This window comes from Narcine bancroftii, chromosome 3, assembly GCF_036971445.1.
Source record: "Narcine bancroftii isolate sNarBan1 chromosome 3, sNarBan1.hap1, whole genome shotgun sequence".
In the NCBI taxonomy this organism is placed as follows: domain Eukaryota; kingdom Metazoa; phylum Chordata; class Chondrichthyes; order Torpediniformes; family Narcinidae; genus Narcine; species Narcine bancroftii.
Genome location: NC_091471.1, coordinates 46,775,010 through 46,785,048, shown reverse-complemented (window position 1 = coordinate 46,785,048; position 10,039 = coordinate 46,775,010). Strand labels below are relative to the sequence as shown.

The following is a 10,039-nucleotide window of genomic DNA, read 5'->3' as shown; positions in this document are numbered from 1 at the left end:
AAGGAGTTTGTATGTTCTCCCAGTGTCTGCATGGGTTTTCTCTGGGTGCTCTGGTTTCCTCCCAGCCTCCAAAAGCATATAGGGTTTGTAGGTTAATTGGTGGGTTTGGATGGCACAGACTCATGGGCTGGAAGGACCTGTATGTCTGTATCTCTAGAAAAAAAAAACCTTTGGAATGTGGGAGAAAACTGGAGCCCCTGGGGCTAACCCTTGCTGACATGAAGAGAGCATACAAACTTTACAGACAGGACTGGACTTGAAGCAGGGTCGTTGGCACTGTAATAGGGTTGAGCTAACTGCACACTCACCCGTGCTGCTCAAATGTCTTAAATGACTTAAATGTCAAAATCGAGCCTGTATTTATCATTTCAGCTGGAAGCTTGTTCTACACTCTTAACACTCTCAGCGTGAAGCTCTCCCTAATGTAACCTTTGAATTTTTACTTTTCACCCTTAACTCATGCCATCTAGTTCTTATCTCACTTAACCTCAGTGTAAAAAGCCTGCTTACATTTACTGCATCTATTCCTCTCATAATTTTGTATACCACCAGGGAGTAAAATCCTAACCTGTTTAACCTTTCCCTGTAACTCAGTTCCTCAAGCCCCTGCAACATCTTTGTATATCTTCTCTACACTTATCAAAATCTTTCTTGTGGTTAGGGGACCATATCTGCAGACAATAGTGTGCTTTCTGGTATAATTGCTGTCATGCTGTTGCTACACCAATTTTACTAGCTTCTTTCTGAAATCACCACATCCACGTCCGACTCCCATCTTTCCCTTGACCTTGGCAACTCTGGTTTTGCACTTTCACTCTGGAGAGCATAGTATATTTTATTATAAATTTGGGAGTATTCCCCATCCAAATTATTTGTTCAGTTTCACTAATTTCAGGTGGGGTCAACATTGGTCCTCATCTTTCTCTTAACAATGATCTAAGTTTGAGAAAACAGAAGAAAGTCCCATTGAACAGTTAAAACACAAATATGGAGTTGGCAAAGGACACAAGAGCTCCTTCCATGTAACAGTCCTTAATATATCTTATACCTTTGTCATACCATAAATTTAATATTCTATTGCCTTTGTTCATAGGCAATAACACATTTTTACACAAAGGTGCTTTTATCCCTTCATTTTTTCCTATGAATTCATTAATTTCTTTCCATGTTCCAATCTTGTGTATTAAAATGTGATTATCCATCTTTTTTCTTTAGTGATTTGACATTCCATTTATAGATAAAGTTTTTTGCTTCCCCTTCCTCCATTGAGTACATTCTCATTTGAACCCAAGATGGGGGGTTGTCTTCAGTGAAGAATGCTGTGAGAAATCTAGCCTGTGTAGCGAGGTAATAATTTTTGAAATTTGGAAGTCTCTCCCAGCCCGTAGTCCCATGTCAGTTTTTCCAATGCAATTCTTGGTACCTTATTATTCCATAGGAACTGTCTAATATGGCTGTTTAGTAGCTTTAAAAAAAGTTTGTAGGTAATGAAATAGGCCGTGATTGAAAAAGGTATTGCAGTCTTGGTATCACTTTCATTTTGACACAGTTAACCCTTCCCACCAAAGTAATCAGTAAGTCACTCCATTTCGGTAGGTCTCTTTCTATTTTCCCAAAAAAAGAAACGTAACTTAGTTTGTACAGATTTTGCAAGTTATTGTTAGTTGCTATTCCACGATATTTTATTTGTCTTCCATTTAAATTTTATCCCTTTTGGTATCTTTCATATTCAAAATTTGTTAATGGAATGATCTCACTTTTATCCATATTTAATTTGTAGCCTGATATTCCTCCATATTTTTCTAGGGTTCCTTGTAATTTATCCAAAGATTTAGCTGGTTCTGAAAGATACAATAGCACATCATCGGTGAATATACTGATTTTGTGTTCTTCTTGTCTGACTTTGAAGCCCTTTATATCCAGATCCATTCTTATCATCTCTGCCAGTGGTTCAATCACTAAAATAAAAAAGCGCTGGGGACAGGGAGCATCCCTGTCTGCTCAACCTACTCAAAGGGAACACTGCTGACATCTCTCTGAATATTTCATACCATCTCTAAATTGTCATTCCCAGCTGGGACTGAGCTCTGATTTTAAATGGGATCTGTATAACTCACTGGGTTTTGTATTTCACCTCACTATTTAGAATCATAGGGTTATTGACCCATCATGCATGAGTTAGTTGAGAAAGAGCTACCAATATAATCCTACTCAGCACTAGGTCCACAATCCCACACACCTCATTCATATACTGTCATAATGCAATTAATATTTCATTAGTGAGATGTCATAATGCAATTAATATTTCATTAGTGAGATGTAGAGCCCCGGCCACATTTATTAACCCTTCTGTTAATTACTTTAAATCTGTTTATTTATTCATTCCTGGATCCCAATTACTAGATAAATTTTATGTTTAATCTCTTCCGATGACTTCAAAGATTTATGCATGTACCCCTTCAAATCTTTCTCATCTCCACTTTAAAATTGTATCATTATGCAAAATCATGCTTCATTGCAAAGCATTTCACACATTACTCTTTGGCAATGTAAGAAATAATGCAGCCAATTTGCACGCATGCACTACTGAATACCATTAGATTATTTGCTACGATTCGTGTCTTTCAATCAGAAGGTTTTTTAAAAATTTAAAAAAATTTTTTTACACAATAAACCATATTGACCAAAATACATACAGTCATTTTTCTCTTGAATATATAGTGTCATTTTCTCCCCTTTTCCCCCTCCCTTCCCTCCCTCCCTCTCCCCCTTCCCATTTATTCAAAGTTCAATCTATAAGATACATTAAATCCATTAAACAATGTTGTCACTTAATAAAATAAACAAGAAATTTTTATTTTTTACTTTTATATACCGAGTCAGTTCATTTTGTTGTCTTCTCCTTCTGTCATTTTAGGTGGTGGAGGTTCATGGTAGGATTTCTCTATTGTATTTCATGAATGGTTCCCATATTTGTTCGAATATTGTGATGTTATTTCTTAAATTATATGTTATTTTTTCTAATGGAATACATTTATTTATTTCTATGTACCATTGGCTCAAGTGGTCTTCTAATTTCCAGGTTGACATAATACATTTTTTTGCTACAGCTAGGGGCTATTGTAATAAATCTTTTCTGTGCTCCATCCAAATTGAGTCCAAATTCTTTATTTCTTATATTACTTAGAAGAAAGATCTTTGAGTTTTTTGGTATATTGCTTTTTGTGATTTTATTTAATATCTGGTTTAGATCTTCCCAAAATGTTTCCACTTTCTCACATTTCCAAATTGTTGTTCCCGTTTCCTTTTTACAGCGAAAACATTTGTCTGATATTGTTGGGTCCCATTTATTTAACTTTTGGGGTGTGATGTATAGGCTGTGTAACCAATTATATTGTATCATGTGTAACCTCGTGTTTATTGTATTTCTCATGGTTCCGGAGCATAGCTTTTCCCATGTTTCATTCTTTATCTTTATGGTTAGATCTTGTTCCCATTTTTGTTTAGGTTTACAGTTTGTTTCCTCGTTCTCCTTTTCTTGCAGTTTGATGTACATGTTTGTTATAAATTGTTTAATTATCATTGTGTCTGTAATCACATATTCAAAATTGCTTCCTTCTGGTAACCTCAGACTGTTTCCCAATTTGTCCTTCAAATAGGTTTTCAGTTGGTGGTATGCAAACCTTGTATCGTGAGTTATATTATATTTGTCCTTCATTTGTTCAAAAGATAATAATTTATTTCCCGAAAAACAATTTTCTATTCTTTTGATCCCTTTTATCTCCCATTCTCTGAAGGAAAGGTTATTTATTGTGAAAGGGATTAGTTGATTTTGTGTCAATATTAATTTTGGTAGTTGATAATTTATTTTATTCCTTTCTACGTGAATCTTCTTCAAAATGTTGAGTAGATGGTGTAATACTGATGAATTCCTACATTGCACCAATTTTTCATCCCACTTATAGAGTATATGCTCAGGTATCTTCTCCTCTATTTTATCTGGTCCAATCTGGTTTTTCCCTTGTTTGATAAAAATCTGATCTTAATTGTGCCGCTCTATAATAATTTTTAAAGTTTGGTAGTTGTAGGCCCCCTTGTTTGTACCATTCTGTTAATCTATCTAGTGCTATCCTCAGTTTTCTCCCTTTTCATAAGAATTTCCTTATTATTTTCTTTAGCTCCTTGAAGAATTTCTCTGTTAGCTGAATTGGTAATGATTGAAATAGGTATTGTATCCTTGGGAAGATGTTCATTTTAATACAGTTTATAATTCCTATCAGTGTTAGTGGTAAGTCTTTCCAGTGCTCTAAGTTGTCTTGTAATTTTTTTCATTAATGGCTGATAATTTAGTTTATATAGATGGCCGAGATTATTATTTAGTTGAATACCAAGGTATCGAATTGCTTGTGTTTGCCATCTAAATGGCGATTCTTTCTTAAACTTTGTGAAATCCGCATTATTCATTTGCATTGCTTCACTTTTATTTGCGTTGATCTTGTACCTCGATACTTCTCCATATTCCTTCAATTTCTTATGTAATTCTTTTATTGATATTTCTGGTTCTGTTAAGTATATTATAACATCATCTGCAAATAGACTGATTTTATATTCCTTCTTTTATTTTTATCCCTCGTATTTTATTTTCTGTTCTTATCAGTTCTGCTAGTGCTTCTATAGCTAACGTGAACAGTGAGGGAGATAGTGGACATCCCTGCCTTGTTGATCTGCTTAATTTAAATTGGTTTGATATATATCCATTTACTGTCGCTTTTGCCAATGGTCCCTTATATAATGCTTTAATCCAATTAATATATTTCTCTGGTAGGTTGAATTTTTGTAGTACTTTGAATAAATAATTCCATTCTACTCTGTCAAAGGCTTTCTCTGCGTCTAAAGCAACCGCTACTGTTGGAGTTTTGTTTCCTTGTATTGCATGGATTAAGTTAATGAATTTACAGATATTGTCCATTGTTCGTCTTTTTTTAATAAATCCAGTTTGGTCTAGTTTTACTATTTTTGGTACATAGTCAGCCAATCTGTTTGCTAATAGTTTAGCTATTATCTTATAATCTGTTTTAAGTAGAGATATTGGTCTATACAATGCTGGTGTTAGTGGATCTTTCCCCATCTTTGGTATTACTGTAATTATTGATGTTTTGCATGAATCTGGTATGTTTTGGGTTTTTTTCAATCTGGTTCATTACTTCCAGGAGAGGAGGAATTAATAAGTCTTTGAATGTTTTATAGAATTCTATTGGGAGTCCATCCTCTCCTGGTGTTTTATTGTTCGGTAGTTTTTTTAATATCTCCTGTATTTCTTCTATTTCAAATGGTTTTATTAATTTATTTTGCTCCTCTGTTTGTAATTTTGGTAGTTCAATTTTAGTTAGAAATTCATCTATTTTGTCTTCTTTCCCTTCGTTTTCAGTTTGATATAATTGTTCGTAGAATTCCCTGAAGTTTTCGTTGATCTCCGTTGGGTTATATGTAATTTGTTGGTCCTTTTTCCTTGATGCCAATACTGTTCTTTTAGTTTGTTCTGTCTTAAGCTGCCACGCTGGTATTTTGTGCGTTTTTTCTCCTAGCTCATAATATTTCTGTTTTGTCTTCATTATGTTCTTCTCCACCTTATATGTTTGTCATGTTTCATATTTTATTTTCTTGTCTGTCAATTCTTTTCTTTTAGTTGTATCTTCCTTTATTGCTAATTCTTTTTCTGTATTTGTTATTTCTCTTTCCAACTGTTCTATTTCTCGATTGTAGTCCTTCTTCATCTTAGTTACATAACTTATTATCTGTCCTCTGATGAATGCTTTCATTGCGTCCCATAGTATAAATTTATTTTTCACTGATTCCGTATTTATTTCAAAGTACATTTTAATTTGTCACTCAATGAATTCTCTAAAATCCTGTCTTTTAAGTAGCATGGAGTTTAATCTCCATCTATACATTCTTGGTGGGATGTCCTCTAGTTCTATTGCCAATAACAGGGGGAGTGATCTGATAACAATCTAGCTTTATATTCCGTTTTCCTAACTCTTCCTTGAATGTGGGCTGATAAAAGGAATAGGTCTATCCTTGAGTATGTTTTATGTCTACTCGAATAATATGAATATTCCTTTTCCTTTGCGTGTTGTTTCCTCCATATATCCAAAAGTTTAATTTCCTGCATCGATTTAATTATAAATTTGATTACTTTGTTCTTTCTGTTAGTCTTTTTTCCAGTTTTATCCATGTTTGAGTCCAAATTAAGGTTAAAATCCCCTCCTATTAGTATATTCCCCTGCGTATCTGCGATCTTCAAAAAGATATCTTGCATAAATTTTTGATCTTCTTCATTAGGTGCGTATACATTGAGTAAATTCCAAAATTCTGAATATATCTGACATTTTATCATTACATACCTCCCTGCTGGATCTATTATTTCCCCTTCTATTTTGATTGGTACATTTTTATTGATTAATATAGCTACTCCTCTGGCTTTTGAATTATATGATGCTGCTGTTACATGTCCTATCCAATCTCTCTTTAATTTCTTGTGTTCCACTTCAGTTAAATGTGTTTCTTGCACGAATGCTATATCAATTTTTTCTTTCTTCAGTAAATTTAACAGCTTCTTCCTTTTGATTTGGTTATGTATTCCGTTAATATTTAAAGTCATATAGTTCAACATGGCCATTTCATACTTTGTTTATCTTTCCTTTCCGTTTCCTCATCACCACCTTCCCTTCTTATCCATTTCTGCTTTCTTCTTTTTGAATACATTGTAAGACAACATTTCTAAATCATAAAATATTTCCACTATTCCCATATCTAAAATTCCTTTAACCCCAATAGTCCCTCCCTTCTCTGAGTTGCCCTTTGTCCCTTGTCGGGCAACCACATCTCCCCTCTCCATTTGGATTTGCGAACCCGCTCGCAAGCATCAACTGATTTTGCAGTGACTGTTATTCTTCCCCACCCAGCCCCCTAGAAAAGATTTTAATCTTCATATATAACAAAGCTCACTCTCTTAATTCCCTCCTTACTTCCTTTCTTCCCTTTCTTTCCCTTCTTATTTCTTACTTATACTTTATTCTTCTTCTTTATATATAGTTTGTTGTCATTTTTGTTCTTGTTACATCTCTCCATCTCTCTGTCTGTTTTGTAGGTGTTCTGCAAATTTTTGTGCTTTTTCCGGATCCGAGAACAGTTTGCTTTGCTGCCCCAGGATAACTATTTTAAGCACCGCTGGATATTTTAACATAAATTTATAACTTTTTTTCCATAGGGTCGTTTTTGCTGCATTAAACTCCTTCCTCTTCTTCAGGAGTTCAAAACTTGTATCTGGATAGAAAAAAATTTTTGACCCTTGCATTCCAGTGGCTTTTTGTCTTCTCTTATTTTTTTCATTGCTTTCTCCATTATATTTTCTCTTGTCGTATAACTTAAGAATTTTACTAGAATGGATCTTTGTTTTTGTTGTGGTTGTGGTTTAGGGGCTAATGTTCTGTGTGCCCTTTCTATTTCCATTCCTTCCTGTAATTCTGGTCTTTCTAAGACCCTGGGGATCCATTCTTTTATAAATTCTTTCATATTTTTGCCTTCTTCATCTTCCTTAAGGCCCACTATCTTTATATTGTTTCTCCTATTATAGTTTTCCATTATATCCATCTTCTGAGCTAACAGCTTCTGTGTTTCTTTAACTTTTTAATCAGATTCTTCTAATTTCTTTTTTAAGTCATCTACTTCCATTTCTATGGCTGTTTCTTGTTCTTCCACCTTGTCCACTCTTTTTCCTATTTCTGTCATGATCATCTCTGATCTATTCACTTTTTCTTCTGTACCTTTTATTCTTCTTTTTATTTCACTGAATTCTTGTGTCAGCCATTCTTTTAATGTTTCCATATATTCTTTAAAGAATTTTTTTATCCACGTACTGTCCCTTCCCTTCATCTTCCATTTCTCTGTGTAGAGCTTGATGTTCTCCCTCCTCTTCTTCTGAATCCACTCCAGGATCTGTGTCCTTTACCTCTGTCTCTTCTGATCTTTTTGTTGGGTTGTTTATTTTATTGGATATCTTTGTTTTTATTATTTTTATTAAAAGTGTCTTGGTGTTGGTCGTCTTCCTCTGGGTTGGTCATCTGTTGTTTCTCTGATTTCCTTTTTTTCTTCTCTTCCTTCTTGTTCCCGTTATTTTCTGTTTTCCTGTTGGGAGCCTTGCTGTTGTGTTATACTTGTCTGTCTCGCCTGTGGAGATTTACTCCTCAGCTGGTCCCCCCTCCCATCAGTGTTGTTTTTGTCTTGTGCATTGCACAAGCGCGGTTGTGCACTTTTGTTTGGCTCCGTGAGCCATATTTGTAGTCCTGAGTTCGGGGTTTCCACTGACCTCAGGGAGCGGGCTTCTCTCTCCATGGCGGACCTCCTCGTACAGGTAAGGCCTTCACCTTTCTCTTCCGATGTCTTTCCTTCTTCTTTTCTTCTCATTGTTTTTGATTTTTCTTTCTTTGCTGCCATTTTCTCCACACTTTTATTTTTAATTTGTTATGGTTTCTGTGTTTGGAGCTTTGTTTTTTCTTTACTTTTTTTAAACTTTTCAGGAGAGGGCTGGTATTTTCTTACTGGTCACTACTCCATCACGTGACTTCCTTTTCAATCAGAAGGTTGAAGGCTGAAGTTCCTCAACAGCATTCTTATCATTTATAGTCAGACCTCTGATGACGTGTTTCTACTCTGAATTTGTCATTGCTGGTATAGTTAATCAGGCTAATGTGGGTGCCACAGACCCTTTCAGGGATGGGACAAGAGATAGATGATGGGAGCAGGTGTGTGAGGTGGACCATCCCTTCCCTCTAGTTTTACATGTTTTCTGTATGATGGACGCCACGATGTTCTTAAAACCATTGACCAATATGATGAGTCAGAAATTCCAGGGATCACTGGAAATGCTGCACTTCTTCAAGGAAGTTTTTTGCAGATCATTGAATCTTTTTCTCTGTGAACTTGATACTGTCATCCCAGGACAAGAGTTTGTGAAAACATATCCGTTTTGGACAAGCAGCACACCTGTTTTAGTCATCTGGTGTTGGGCATGCCAACAACATGCTCCGCTCAATGCAGCGGATCAAAAGCAACTGGGGCCTCAATGCTGGGGATTATTGGGGTGGGAGAGGGCAATGGCGTGGTTTAATTTTTCTTTCCGAAAATTATGCAAAGACAGCCTCAAGCAGCAGTATGTTTGTGCACACATCAAGGCTGATCTCCAAGATACCATCAACTTATTCGCTGAAGGTGACAAAAGGGTAGGGCTTGCAGTCAACGCTTGCCAGACCCTGCTGTCCCACAATGCATTTCAACAAAAAAGGATCAAGGTAAGTTTTTAGAGAAGCACCATGATTCGCAACTCAAGTTGCATTCACTATCATCGTCCCAAGAGGCCATCAACTTCAGTTGTATGGATCAGGGCTTCTGCTGCACTAAAAGCTTCAGGCTGTTATTCTTGTTATATCGTTCCCTACTCCATTTGCAGGCTAATATTGCATTTATAACTACTTGCAACATAATATCTGGTACAGTAAGAAGAAACTTGAAAACACCTGAGATTGTCGGATCTCAGAAGCTAAGCAGGCTCAGACCTGGCCAGTTCTTGGAGGGGAGACTGCCTAGGAATATCAGGTGCTGTAGGATTCTATGGGGGGGGGGGGGTACTGGACAAAGTGGCGACTCCCTGTCTGCCTTACGGTAGACAAAAATGTTAAGGAATTTCATGCATGTTACACTCTAAATGTAGTATTATTTGACAATAATGGATCTTTTACCTTTACTAATTAACACTCATAACTGACAGGTTATCGCCAATATTCATACAGCTGTATAAACAGCATAATTTATGGAGTATAGGATTTCTGGAAAAAGGAAGATTCACACATTGAGTGCATGGAAAGCTCTGCCAGCAACAGTGGTGGATGCAGTTATAATAGGATATTTTATGAGACTAATGGATGGGTATATGAAACAGATAAAAATCAAGTTCAAGTTTATGTTTATTGCCATCCAATTG

General features: G+C 35.7%; 1 long non-coding RNA gene across 1 annotated transcript in view; it reads right to left on the bottom strand.

The window, feature by feature from the left end:
• Positions 1–1,637: 1,637 nt before the first annotated feature.
• Positions 1,638–10,039, bottom strand: part of LOC138756094 (uncharacterized) — a 27,014-nt gene continuing 18,612 nt past the window's right edge. The window contains exon 3 of the long non-coding RNA XR_011352741.1: positions 1,638–1,841. This is a non-coding gene — a long non-coding RNA (uncharacterized lncRNA). The remainder of the gene's footprint in view (positions 1,842–10,039) is intronic.